This window comes from Ranitomeya imitator, chromosome 1 (assembly GCF_032444005.1).
Source record: "Ranitomeya imitator isolate aRanImi1 chromosome 1, aRanImi1.pri, whole genome shotgun sequence".
Taxonomy (NCBI): domain Eukaryota; kingdom Metazoa; phylum Chordata; class Amphibia; order Anura; family Dendrobatidae; genus Ranitomeya; species Ranitomeya imitator.
In genome coordinates this window covers 2026508-2040000 of record NC_091282.1, presented here as the reverse complement: position 1 = coordinate 2040000, position 13493 = coordinate 2026508, and the positions used below count along the sequence as shown (strand labels likewise).

The 13493-nt window shown below is 56.8% G+C and overlaps 1 non-coding gene across 1 annotated transcript; it reads right to left on the bottom strand.

The window, feature by feature from the left end:
• Positions 1–2881: 2881 nt before the first annotated feature.
• LOC138660005 (5.8S ribosomal RNA) lies at positions 2882–3033 on the bottom strand. The gene has a single exon (XR_011317511.1). It is a non-coding gene; the product is annotated as a 5.8S ribosomal RNA (ribosomal RNA).
• Between the last annotated feature and the right edge of the window lie 10460 nt (positions 3034–13493).

The following is a 13493-nucleotide window of genomic DNA, read 5'->3' as shown; positions in this document are numbered from 1 at the left end:
AGACCTTCAGAAATCATTGTACAAGGGAGCCTGCCGAGAGTCTGTAAGTAAAAGGTACACCGTTCAAAAGAGCCAATATTCAGCGCATTGTTACCAAACCTTGGATGTTGGTTAATTGCCTTTATTTTTCCCCACAGGTACGATCTATTGATGAAGCCATCAAAGTCACCCAAGGACTGCCAGATTATACTGGAGGAGGCAAGGCCAACATTTCTAGCTAGCATCGAGGCTGTGACAGATGGCGGATCAGAAGTAGATCGCCGGGAAGTGGTACTGTACCTCGAGGCCCTTCTGATTCTAAAACATCTCCAAAGACCAGGTGTTGTTCGTAACATGACGGTAAGTCGTCGGGCCCTGTGGGTCAGCGGTATTTGCTGAACCGGTTCAATATTTTTCCACCTTTTTTTTTCACATCGTAGGTTTCAGAGTGGAATGAGAGGATCCATCACACGTACCAAGGAAGACGCAAGACAATTGTGGGTGTGAAGACTCACAAGTGCTCCACCTCTCAGGTAGCAACTTTTGTACTTTCAGAGGAAGAGGAATCGGTAAGCTTTTCTCAAAGCCAGGGAACCCAGGCAACCCCACTCATTGTGGGGAGCAAAACACTCTCTTGTCCCCATGTAAAACCTTTTGGAGGGGTGCCCCCAGACTGGAGAGTAACATATATATATTTTTTTTCTTTTTCAGTGGTTCAATGCGTATGCGGAATATGTCAGACCGGTCTTTACCTTTGGCCGAAAGATTATCACAAACTTTTTCGTGACGTGTACCGGGAAGGTCATAAAAAATCCATCCATGAGACTCAGACGATACCATTCAAGGTAAGGTAGCCACAAGTCAAGTGACCCACAGCCATAAGTAGCAACCGGTACTAACAATGTGCTTTCCTCCGTAGCTACAACCTCCCAAACATCACCAGCCACCTTGTACGGCGGATTTGCGAGACATGGACTTTGTCACAATACACAGATTGCGAAAAGCGCTTGTTTGCACGCTACTTGGCACATACAAACGATGTGGCCGAGAGAGTTTACCGGGAGAAGACCCTGACCGATATGTGCCGTGCCCAAGAGCTAGTGTTCAACGCAGGAAATCATGAGGACGCAAAAATTATGTCGCCAGTAATGGCATCAACCAGTGAATTGGATAACGAGGTGGTAGACCTCACGGAAAGTGATACCGAGTCATCCGATTCTACTGAGGAGTATAGTCTCAAGAATATTCGGCTCATCCCAATCAGGAGAACAAAGCCCTTGTGAATATGTCAATTTTTATCTGACATTAATAAAATTATTCAAATGTACATTCATCTTTGCCTCTTTGACTTGCCTCACTTTTCTCCCACTTTGGGGACCCTTTCGGGGTACTCTGCAACATATTGAAGCCCCTCTTGGGTGGGGGGTAAGGGGAAATGTGATTTTTTTTTTTCTCAGAAAATTGCCCAAAATTTTCCAAGTGTCAAGGACTCTTCCAGAAAAGCTTCCCCAGGCTTCTGGAAGTGTCCTCGGTACACCTCCAGCGGTTTCCCCCTGCCTGGAAGTCTGACACATGTCTGAAATTTTCAAAGTGTGAAAGTATGGTTTTTCACCCAAAATTCAACTTTCCGCCCATGAACCACAGACTTCACCCACACTTAGGTCACTGTCTTGGGGTACACCTCCAGTGCTATGTCACGGTCATCACTGTTGTCACAAAAAATTGACTTTTGTTTAGGCCAAGCAATTTGAGGACGGCACGGCAGCCAGCAGCCCGTACGGTACAGGGGTTGATCAGACCCCCGTACGTCCGGTTGTGGTCTCCGTGCCCCGAAGGGGTTCCCGCTTCTCGCCTGCACCAGGCACGGCAGCCAGCAGACCGTACGGTCCAGGGGTGGGTCAGACTCCCGGACGTACGGTTGTGGTCTCCGTGCCCCGAAGGGGTTCCCACTTCTCGCCTGCACCAGGCACGGCAGCCAGCAGACCGTACGGTCCAGGGGTGGATCAGACCCCCGTACGTCCGGTTGTGGTCTCCATGCCCCGAAGGGGTTCCCGCTTCTCGTCTGCACCAGGAACGGCAGCCAGCAGACCGTACGGTCCAGGGGTGGGTCAGACCCCCGTACGTCCGGTTGTGGTCTCCGTGCCCCGAAGGGGTTCTCGCTTCTCGCCTGCGGCAGGCACAGCAGCCAGCAGACCGTACGGTCCAGGGGTGGGTCAGACCCCCGTACGTCCGGTTGTAGTCTCCGTGCCCCGAAGGGGTTCTCGCTTCTCGCCTGCGGCAGGCACAGCAGCCCGTACGGTCCAGGGGTTGATCAGGCCCCTGTACGTCTGCCCGTGGTCTCCGTGAGTCTTTCGCCCCTATACCCAGGGACCACACCTATGGCCATTTAGCTCAGTTGGTTAGAGCGTGGTGCTAATAACACCAAGGTCGTGGGTTCGATCCCCGTACGGGCCAAGCACATCTACAAACGCCCCTATACCCAGATGACCAATTTGCACATCAGGGTCGCTGCGGACCTCCACCAGAGTTTCCTCTGGCTTCGTCCTGCCCAGGCATAGCTCACCATCTTTCGGGTCCTATCGCGCACTCATGCTCCACCTCCCCGACAGAGGCGGGCCGATGGTGCACCCGCCGTGTCAACCCCCCGGAGCGGGCGGCGGGATCCCACCTCGGCCGGAGCGCCCCGGCCTTCACCTTCATTGCGCCACAGGGTTTCACGTCGCAACGGGGGGAGTGACGATGGTAAACCCCATCAGGTGGGCCCAGGGCAGGTGAGTCTGGCCTTGGGGGGACGTAAGGGATAAAGGAGAAGAGACCATCAGGGCACGGAGCCTCAGGCCTCCCTCGTTGTCACCCTTGCGAGGGGACCCCAGCTGCGCCATGGAGGCGATAGATGGAGGGGCAACCCTCAGACAGGCATAGCCCCGGGAGCACCCCGGGGCCGCAAGGTGCGTTCGAAGTGTCGATGATCAATGTGTCCTGCAATTCACACTTAATTCTCGCAGCTAGCTGCGTTCTTCGACGCGCGCGCCGAGTGATCCACCGTTAAGAGTCGCGCTTTCTGGTTTGGGGACACTCGGAGGCGCCCCCCTTTTCACTCTCGTGTCAGCCGGCCGCAAAAGACTGGGATGCTTTGGAGGGTTGTTTTCAAATCTCGGCCCTGTTGCCCGGGCGCTCGGCCTCCCCGTCCCTCCCTCCAGCGGGGAGGAGAACAAAGGAGGGCTCGAGGCTTCTCAACCTACCGCCCAGACCCACATACCCCGGGGAGGGGTGTGTGAGCGCACAGGAGAATGGTACCCGGGACGGCCTTTCGCGTACGCGGGGGGCTTCTTATTTTTCCTCGGCAGGCAGCGGCAGGGCAACAATCGTCGGCGCGAGGCCGGGCGTCTTTTTCCTGGGCGACGGAGCGAGAGGGGCTCCCCGCACCCTCCCGACGTCGCCCGCCCGCTGTCCTCACGTGCCCTCACCGTCCCCACCCTGCGGAGCGCCCTGGCGAAGCAGAAAGAGACCTACCACCGCCCCCATCACGTTCGGTACCCTTCGGGGATTTGGCGGGCGGCTGGCCTCCTGATCTGCACCTCATCGGTATTTTTCACTCGCCCATTAAAGATCCTTCCACAGGTTCATCTAGGGAAACCTTGTTACGACTTTTACTGTCTCTAGATAGTCAAGTTCGATCGTCTTCTCGGCTCTCCACCATGGGTCTTGGCCGAACCCGGCGGGGCCGATCCAAGGACCTCACTAAACCATCCAATCGGTAGTAGCGACGGGCAGTGTGTACAAAGGCCAGGGACTTAATCAATCGAGGGAGAGAAGCCAGATAGGAAGCCCCGCAGCGGGAAGGGCACCCGGAGGAAGGGAAATCCTCCTCGTCGTCCGTGCCAGCAGGTGGGCATCCCGGGGCGTCACCTTGCGGAGGAAAAAAAGGAGCCTGAACGGCGAGTGCAGTGCCACTGGGGAGATCGTGCACGCTGTACGGTGCGAGGCGGCCGATGCGGAGGGTGTCTGGAAAAAAAACCCACCTTGCACGGAGAGGGCGAGGTGACTGGCCTCCGGAGGACGCCACGGCTCCCCTGCCTCGTGACCCACCGCTCCCGGGGCGACACACAGAGTCGCTGCTGGGGAGAGGGGCCAGGGCGGTGGGGGGCCTATGCGGCGCCACCATCTGGCTTAGACCCGGCCTCCCGATCGGAGGGCATCCGTTGTAAAAACCACCCCTTGCGCGGGGAGGGCCGTAGGTGACTGGCCTTCGGAGGACGCCACGGCCGCCCTGCCTCGTGACCCACCGCTCCCGGGGCGACACACAGAGTCGCTGCTGGGGAGAGGGGCCAGGGCGGTGGGGGGCCTATGCGGGGCCTCCGTCTGGCTTAGACCTGCCTCCGCCGAGGGGGGTCCTCGACCCACCGGCGGACGGGCGCGAGGAGTGGGAGAGGGGGGCTGGCCGTCGGGGTCCACCGCGGCTCAGGCGCAGAGCCCGCCAGCGACACGGAGGTCGCGCGGGGGGCGCAGTTGGCCTGGCCGTGTCGGCGTCGCCCTCCGGCGTAGTCCCTCGTCCCGGGCCCTTGCCCGTAACCTCAAAGGAAGCCAACCGAGCGGCGTCTCCCCCCAAAGCCATGCCTCCGCTGTTGAGAACAGAAGAAGCCCGGGGAGTCACCTTGCGGAGAAAAAAAAAAAAAAAAAAAGGAGCCTGAACGGCGAGTGCAGTGCCGCTGGGGAGATCGTGCACGCTGTACGGTGCGAGGCGGCCGATGCGGAGGGTGTCTGGAAAAAAAACCACCTTGCACGGAGAGGGCGAGGTGACTGGCCTCCGGAGGACACCACGGCTCCCCTGCCTCGTGACCCACCGCTCCCGGGGCGACACACAGAGTCGCTGCTGGGGAGAGGGGCCAGGGCGGTGGGGGGCCTATGCGGCGCCACCATCTGGCTTAGACCCGGCCTCCCGATCGGAGGGCATCTGTTGTAAAAACCACCCCTTGCACGGGGAGGGCCGTAGGTGACTGGCCTTCGGAGGACGCCACGGCCACCCTGCCTCGTGACCCACCGCTCCCGGGGCGACACACAGAGTCGCTGCTGGGGAGAGGGGCCAGGGCGGTGGGGGGCCTATGCGGGGCCTCCGTCTGGCTTAGACCTGCCTCCGCCGCGGGGGGTCCTCGACCCACCGGCGGACGGGCGCGAGGAGTGGGAGAGGGGGGCTGGCCGTCGGGGTCCACCGCGGCTCAGGCGCAGAGCCCGCCAGCGACGCGGAGGTCGCACGGGGGGCGCAGTTGGCCTGGCCGTGTCGGCGTCGCCCTATGGCATAGTCCCTCGTCCCGGGCTCTTGCCCGTAACCTCAAAGGAGCCCCAACCGAGCGGCGTCTCCCCCCCAAAGCCGTGCCTCCGCTGTTGAGAACAGAAGAAGCCCGGGGCGGCAGTTCGCCGGGTACTCCCCTTCGCCAAAACTCTTTTTGCCCCACTCGTCTCTCCCTTTTCCATCCTCCCTTCTCGCTCTGGGGCGTCCGCTTGGTCTCTCTCTCTCGCTCTCTCCCTCTCGCGCTCCCTTCCGAGCCGCCTCGGAGGACGTCGGACGAGCGGGGAAGGCGACGGCGTTCGGCCGGGCACACCACGCGGTGAGAACCCACTCCGCCTGCCTCCTCACGCGTCTGTCGTCCCCCCACTATCGTAGGGGCTCGGGAAAAGACTGGAGAACGCGGAGCTCGGCGGTGGCGTGGAAGCGCCACCCACCGCCGCCGCTCTCGCCGATGCCCACCGCGGAGGCCGCCCATCGGACGCTGGGTGGGGGTCGGCACGGGCCTCCGCGGGCGAGCTGCGCATCTGGAAGTCAAAGGGCCGCCCTCGGAGAAGATCGTTGTGCTACCCCGCGCGGGGAGCGATTCGGACGACGGGCCCCCACGCCGAGGTGGGTGGGCGCCCCGCCATTCGCCCGCGCGGGTCGTCGGACCCCTGCCGTACCACAGTTCGGGTCAAACTCCCCCTCTGCACGGCAGCCACCGTCCTGCGAACGGGAGGCGACTGCCGGCGTGCACGCCCAAGGATGCGTGCCTGAATCCCGGGGGGTAAAAGAGGAAGGAGACCGCCCGCCTTAGACCGACGCGGGCTCCAAAGCCCGGGCCGAGCGAGCGGCACCACCTCCCCACCCGGGAGCGCTGAGCCAAATCGATCGGAGGAAGAGCCGGTGGGGGGCATGGGTGAGAAACCCCACCCGCTGCCATCCTTCCCCTCGGGGAGACGGGGAAGAAACATGCCCGATAGTCCTGGAGGTACCTCTCCGACACGCTACGGGCGCCCTCGAGACGGAATCCGGGTCACAGTGCGATTCTCTCATAGGTCTCCCCGGTGGCGTGGAAGCGGGAGACATCCGACGCAGAGAAACACCAAGCCTGCTCTGAGGGGACCGAGTCAGGGGGTGCAATCCGCCCTCCTGGAGCCCTCCTCGGGACGAAGACTCCAGATCTGCCTCCCTTCTGACATCCGTCACCCTCGGAGAACCAGAACACGCTTGGGGAGGGTCCGTTCAGGCTCAGGCGACCCGGGAAACGCGTCTCTGACTTGGGGCAGACGACCGGCAAGAGTCCCCCTGGAGCCGCGGAAGCCTGGTGTCGACGCGAGGGCGGACTTCCATGCAAACAGGGGGGTACTCGCCAAACCGCCTACCCGACTTGAGGAACCACGAAAACATCGGAAATCAGTCGGGCCCGAGAGGTACCCCTCTCTCCTATATCCTGCAGCTGGTGTGCAAAAGTGGGTATTTGCATGGCGAAACACCGACCCACACTTTAAGGGAGCGAAGCCGAAAAGTGTCCGACTTCCTGGAGCTGTGCGGCGGATCCGGCGGCCAGAAATTCCTCATTCCGGTTCTATTTTTTTTTTTTTCGATTTTGCGAAATTTGGCGGCCAGGCGGCGTAGCTGGGGCCTGGACTAGCCCGAAACACCTGGAGCCGGCGAGCGGAACGAATTTCCCAACGTTCTGCGGCTCCCGGAAGCCAAAAACGCATCGCCGAAAAATTTCAAAGTCCCAAGGACTCGTTCTTGAAAATCGATCCGGGGGCCATGGAAGTGTCCTCGGTACAGCTTCAGAGCTTTCCCCCCGCCTGGAAGTCTGAAAGTTCTATGTTTGTTCTAAGTGGAAAATCGCGTTTTTTTCAGTGTTCCACCCATCAGACCCAAACTTTGCCCACGCTTAGGTCTCTGTCTCGGGGTGCTTTACAACATATTGACGCCCCTTTAGGGTGGAAGTAGGGGAAAGTGGTCATTTTTCACAAAATCGGAAATTTCTCAAAATATTTCTAAGTGTCAAGGACACTTTTGGAAAATCTTCCCCAGGCTCCTGGAAGCCTCCTCGGTACGCCTACTGCGGTTTCTCCCTGCCTGGAAGTCTGACACTTGTCTGAAATTTTTAGAGTATGAAAATGCGGTTTTTCACCCAAAATTCGACTTTGCGCCCATGACTCGCAAACTTCACCCACATTTGGGCGACTGTCCTGGGGTACCTCACAACATATTGACGCCCCCCTGGCGTGGAAGTAGGGGAAACGTGTCAATTTTCACAAAATCGTGATTTTTTCAAAATATTTCTAAGTGTCAAGGACACTTTTGGATAATCTTCCCCAGGCTCCTGGAAGCCTCCTCGGTACGCCTCCTGCGGTTTCTCCCTGCCTGGAAGTCTGACACTTGTCTGAAATTTTTAGAGTATGAAAATGCGGTTTTTCACCCAAAATTCAACTTTGCGCCCATGACTCGCAAACTTCACCCACATTTGGGCGACTGTCCTGGGGTACCTCACAACATATTGACGCCCCCCTGGCGTGGAAGTAGGGGAAACGTGTCAATTTTCACAAAATCGTGATTTTTTCAAAATATTTCTAAGTGTCAAGGACACTTTTGGATAATCTTCCCCAGGCTCCTGGAAGCCTCCTCGGTACGCCTCCTGCGGTTTCTCCCTGCCTGGAAGTCTGACACTTGTCTGAAATTTTTAGAGTATGAAAATGCGGTTTTTCACCCAAAATTCGACTTTGCGCCCATGACTCGCAAACTTCACCCACATTTGGGCGACTGTCCTGGGGTACCTCACAACATATTGACGCCCCCCTGGCGTGGAAGTAGGGGAAACGTGTCAATTTTCACAAAATCGTGATTTTTTCAAAATATTTCTAAGTGTCAAGGACACTTTTGGATAATCTTCCCCAGGCTCCTGGAAGCCTCCTCGGTACGCCTCCTGCGGTTTCTCCCTGCCTGGAAGTCTGACACTTGTCTGAAATTTTTAGAGTATGAAAATGCGGTTTTTCACCCAAAATTCGACTTTGCGCCCATGACTCGCAAACTTCACCCACATTTGGGCGACTGTCCTGGGGTACCTCACAACATATTGACGCCCCCCTGGCGTGGAAGTAGGGGAAACGTGTCAATTTTCACAAAATCGTGATTTTTTCAAAATATTTCTAAGTGTCAAGGACACTTTTGGATAATCTTCCCCAGGCTCCTGGAAGCCTCCTCGGTACGCCTCCTGCGGTTTCCCCCTGCCTGGAAGTCTGACACTTGTCTGAAATTTTTAGCGCATGAAAACGCGGTTTTTCACCCAAAATTCGACTTTGCGCCCGTGACTCGCAAACTTCACCCACATTTAGGCGACTGTCCTGGGGTACCTCACAACATATTGACGCCCCCCTGGCGTGGAAGTAGGGGAAACGTGTCAATTTTCACAAAATCGTGATTTTCTGAAAATATTTCTAAGTGTCAAGGACACTTTTGGATAATCTTCCCCAGGCTCCTGGAAGCCTCCTCGGTACGCCTCCTGCGGTTTCCCCCTGCCTGGAAGTCTGACACTTGTCTGAAATTTTTAGCGCATGAAAACGCGGTTTTTCACCCAAAATTCGACTTTGCACCCGTGACTCGCAAACTTCACCCACATTTAGGCGACTGTCCTGGGGTACCTCACAACATATTGACGCCCCCCTGGCGTGGAAGTAGGGGAAACGTGTCAATTTTCACAAAATCGTGATTTTCTGAAAATATTTCTAAGTGTCAAGGACACTTTTGGAAAATCTTCCCCAGGCTCCTGGAAGCCTCCTCGGTACGCCTCCTGCGGTTTCTCCCTGCCTGGAAGTCTGACACTTGTCTGAAATTTTTAGAGTATGAAAACGCGGTTTTTCACCCAAAATTCGACTTTGCGCCCATGACTCGCAAACTTCACCCACATTTGGGCGACTGTCCTGGGGTACCTCACAACATATTGACGCCCCCCTGGCGTGGAAGTAGGGGAAACGTGTCAATTTTCACAAAATCGTGATTTTTTCAAAATATTTCTAAGTGTCAAGGACACTTTTGGATAATCTTCCCCAGGCTCCTGGAAGCCTCCTCGGTACGCCTCCTGCGGTTTCCCCCTGCCTGGAAGTCTGACACTTGTCTGAAATTTTTAGCGCATGAAAACGCGGTTTTTCACCCAAAATTCGACTTTGCGCCCGTGACTCGCAAACTTCACCCACATTTAGGCGACTGTCCTGGGGTACCTCACAACATATTGACGCCCCCCTGGCGTGGAAGTAGGGGAAACGTGTCAATTTTCACAAAATCGTGATTTTCTGAAAATATTTCTAAGTGTCAAGGACACTTTTGGATAATCTTCCCCAGGCTCCTGGAAGCCTCCTCGGTACGCCTCCTGCGGTTTCCCCCTGCCTGGAAGTCTGACACTTGTCTGAAATTTTTAGCGCATGAAAACGCGGTTTTTCACCCAAAATTCGACTTTGCGCCCGTGACTCGCAAACTTCACCCACATTTAGGCGACTGTCCTGGGGTACCTCACAACATATTGACGCCCCCCTGGCGTGGAAGTAGGGGAAACGTGTCAATTTTTTAACAAAATCGTGATTTTTTCAAAATATTTCTAAGTGTCAAGGACACTTTTGGATAATCTTCCCCAGGCTCCTGGAAGCCTCCTCGGTACGCCTCCTGCGGTTTCTCCCTGCCTGGAAGTCTGACACTTGTCTGAAATTTTTAGAGTATGAAAACGCGGTTTTTCACCCAAAATTCGACTTTGCGCCCATGACCCGCAAACTTCACCCACATTTGGGCGACTGTCCTGGGGTACCTCACAACATATTGACGCCCCCCTGGCGTGGAAGTAGGGGAAACGTGTCAATTTTCACAAAATCGTGATTTTTTCAAAATATTTCTAAGTGTCAAGGACACTTTTGGATAATCTTCCCCAGGCTCCTGGAAGCCTCCTCGGTACGCCTCCTGCGGTTTCCCCCTGCCTGGAAGTCTGACACTTGTCTGAAATTTTTAGCGCATGAAAACGCGGTTTTTCACCCAAAATTCGACTTTGCGCCCATGACCCGCAAACTTCACCCACATTTGGGCGACTGTCCTGGGGTACCTCACAACATATTGACGCCCCCCTGGCGTGGAAGTAGGGGAAACGTGTCAATTTTCACAAAATCGTGATTTTTTTCAAAATATTTCTAAGTGTCAAGGACACTTTTGGAAAATCTTCCCCAGGCTCCTGGAAGCCTCCTCGGTACGCCTCCTGCGGTTTTCCCCCGCCTGGAAGTCTGACATTTTTTACAGTGCGAAAATACGGTTTTTCGCTCAAAATTAAACTTTCCGCCCATGGAACGCACACTGTGCCCCCACCTTGGAGAGTCGCTATGGCGTACTCAGGGTGACTATTAAGCCCACAGACAACCTCCACAGGCCGACTATTAAGCCCCCTCCGTCTTCCGCAGGGCCGACTATTAAGCCCTCCACCGACTTCCGCAGGGCCGACTATTAAGCCCCCCTCCGACTTCCACAGGGCCGACTATTAAGCCCCCCTACGGAGTCCACTCAGCCAGCGACTGAAACGTGGTGAGCGGGGTGTGCGCATCCCGGCCGCGCCCAAAGTGCTTCGCCGCGGTCATGGCTGTCGCCACCGAAAACGGCAAATGTTTGTTTCGGCCAAGCTGCAAGGATACATCTCGGAACACAAAAACCAAACCGGTGGGGACATCCTACAGAGAAACACCGAGCCTGCTCTAGGGGACAGGGACAGAAGGCCGTTCGCCTTCCGAGAGCCCTCACCTGGGTGAGGACCCAAGATGTGCCCTTCTGACAGTGGTTACCTCCAGAGAACCAGGACCCCCGTGGGAAGGGTCCTGCCAAGCTCGGGTCGCCCAGATTCGCCTCTCTCACTCGGGTCACGCGCCCAGCCAACGTCCGCAGAAGACTTCCGATAAACACCGAGCCTGCTCTGGGGGGACAAAGACAGAAGGGCGTCCGCCTTCCGAGAGCCCTCACCTGGGTGAGGACCCAAGATGTGCCCTTCTGACAGTGATTACCTCCAGAGAACCAGGACCCCCGTGGGAAGGGTCCTGCCAAGCTCGGGTCGCCCAGATTCGCCTCTCTCACTCGGGTCACGCGCCCAGCCAACGTCCGCAGAAGACTTCCGATAAACACCGAGCCTGCTCTGGGGGGACAAAGACAGAAGGGCGTCCGCCTTCCGAGAGCCCTCACCTGGGTGAGGACCCAAGATGTGCCCTTCTGACAGTGATTACCTCCAGAGAACCAGGACCCCCCGTGGGAAGGGTCCTGCCAAGCTCGGGTCACCCAGATTCGCCTCTCTCACTCGGGTCACGCGCCCAGCCAACGTCCGCAGAAGACTTCCGATAAACACCGAGCCTGCTCTGGGGGGACAAAGACAGAAGGGCGTCCGCCTTCCGAGAGCCCTCACCTGGGTGAGGACTCAAGATGTGCCCTTCTGACAGTGATTACCTCCAGAGAACCAGGACCCCCGTGGGAAGGGTCCTGCCAAGCTCGGGTCGCCCAGATTCGCCTCTCTCACTCGGGTCACGCGCCCAGCCAACGTCCGCAGAAGACTTCCGATAAACACCGAGCCTGCTCTGGGGGGACAAAGACAGAAGGGCGTCCGCCTTCCAAGAGCCCTCACCTGGGTGAGGACCCAAGATGTGCCCTTCTGACAGTGATTACCTCCAGAGAACCAGGACCCCCATGGGAAGGGTCCTGCCAAGCTCGGGTCGCCCAGATTCGCCTCTCTCACTCGGGTCACGCGCCCAGCCAACATCCGCAGAAGACTTCCGATAAACACCGAGCCTGCTCTGGGGGGACAAAGACAGAAGGGCGTCCGCCTTCCGAGAGCCCTCACCTGGGTGAGGACCCAAGATGTGCCCTTCTGACAGTGATTACCTCCAGAGAACCAGGACCCCCCGTGGGAAGGGTCCTGCCAAGCTCGGGTCACCCAGATTCGCCTCTCTCACTCGGGTCACGCGCCCAGCCAACGTCCGCAGAAGACTTCCGATAAACACCGAGCCTGCTCTGGGGGGACAAAGACAGAAGGGCGTCCGCCTTCCGAGAGCCCTCACCTGGGTGAGGACTCAAGATGTGCCCTTCTGACAGTGATTACCTCCAGAGAACCAGGACCCCCGTGGGAAGGGTCCTGCCAAGCTCGGGTCGCCCAGATTCGCCTCTCTCACTCGGGTCACGCGCCCAGCCAACGTCCGCAGAAGACTTCCGATAAACACCGAGCCTGCTCTGGGGGGACAAAGACAGAAGGGCGTCCGCCTTCCGAGAGCCCTCACCTGGGTGAGGACTCAAGATGTGCCCTTCTGACAGTGATTACCTCCAGAGAACCAGGACCCCCGTGGGAAGGGTCCTGCCAAGCTCGGGTCACCCAGATTCGCCTCTCTCATTCGGGTCACGCGCCCAGCCAATGTCCACAGCGGATTTCCGACAAATTTTCACTGAAAATTCAACTTTGTGCCCATGAACCAGACACTTTACCCACACTTGGGTCTCTATCTTGGGGTACTTTACAACATATTGACGACCCATGAGGTTGAAGTAGGGAAAATGTGAGATTTTTTTTTTTTTACAAAATCGGGATTGTCTCAAAATTTTTCTAAAAATGTCTAAGGAAGTGTCCTTGACATAACACCTGAGATTTTTCCCTTTCTGAATGTATGACACAACAGGATTCGAACCCGAGACGCCAGCTCGGCAAGGCCGCAGCGCTAACAAGTGAGCCACCGTGCTTTGACTGGGATCGATGGATCCAGTTAGTACCCAATCCGTTACAGATATGACTGATCGACAGCCGTGTAGGTGCCACCCCCTGGGGCTGAGTCATCCCCCGTGATGCCGTATAGGCGATTATGGCAGGTGGATCCGGTCAGGTGCCACCCCTGGGGCTGAGTCATCCCCCGTGATGCCGTATAGGTGATTACAGCAGGTGGATCAGGTGAGGGATATATCATCAACCCTACGGATGTTTAGCGACCGTGGAGGTGCCACCCCCTGGGCTGACTCAACCCCCGTGGTGACCTATATCAGAGTACGGCAAAACACATCCGGTTAATTTCAATCACCTCAGCTGGCGTCTTTCACCTGCGTGGCTGACTCGCGCGGAGGAAAATCATTTGCCACAGTTCAAGACACAGAGAAACACGGCACTTTAATAAACTATTACGAGACGCTCTGTTTGACTGCGGGAAACCCTTCGCAATGGAGCGGTGAGTAGAAGACATTT